We start from the raw sequence: 1,019 nt of genomic DNA, 5'->3' as shown, positions 1-1,019 counted from the left end.
AGACATTTAATATGTAAATGTACAATTAAATAGAAACAGAGAAAATGAAAAAAATTTTAATACAGAGTGATTCTAACTGTGACACAAAACTTAGAAATCAAAAAAATATAGTAAATATTCTTACTTTTACCTGTATTTAGCTTTTTTATATTTTACTAATATTTTGTAGATACTAATGGGTTGTTGGAAAAATTATGATGCATATTTCTGTTTTTCTAAGTAAAATCGTGTCATGACTTTTCCGATGAACCAATATAGCATAATGTTGAATAACTTCACTCTTGGAGAAGAATATGAGGAATGAGACCTTGGAATACTTCCCAGGTGGAAAAACTAAAGATAGAAGTCTATGTGACTTGTCCAAATTCACAAAATTAGTATATTATAAAGCTGGGCTGGTTGGTAATAGTGTCTATATTTTTCAACCTCCTAAAAATAATACAGAATTTGATTCAGAGTAGGAACATTGGTCAAGACAGTATAGATAACTTGTGATTATGATGGCTTAACTATTAATAGTGAAGTATTATTGAGGGTTTTATATTTTATTTTATCTCTCAGTAGTTTCTGATTACAAATAAATATAGGACTATGGCTATGATCTTGCTAAGACAAGACTGGATATACATTGCCGTTGTAAACACTTCTGGATCTAAGCTGGCCCTAATTTGATTTCTTCCATTCTGCTCTTTAATCTCCCATTGAAATAAAAAAATAATAATCTATATTCCTGAGGAAAAAAATCTAACTTTATGCTAAATAATGTGGTCACAAAATCAGAATTGTTTAAGTCTCCTTCCATGTCACGGGAGTTTTAAAAATAGCTTAATTTTTTGTATTATTTTGTGATTATAAGCCACCATAGATCAAAATACAAAAGTAATCTTAAATTTTGAAAATACAGACCACCCAAATGGTGCTATGTATATATATTTTTTTTTTTTTTGAGAGGTTTTTGCTATAGGGCACGTGTGCTCTCCAGACAGACAGAGAGAGACAGAGAGACAGAAAGGCAGAAA

This window comes from Tupaia chinensis, unplaced genomic scaffold (assembly GCF_000334495.1).
Source record: "Tupaia chinensis unplaced genomic scaffold, TupChi_1.0 Scaffold000005_1, whole genome shotgun sequence".
In the NCBI taxonomy this organism is placed as follows: domain Eukaryota; kingdom Metazoa; phylum Chordata; class Mammalia; order Scandentia; family Tupaiidae; genus Tupaia; species Tupaia belangeri.
This window is presented reverse-complemented; position numbering follows the sequence as displayed.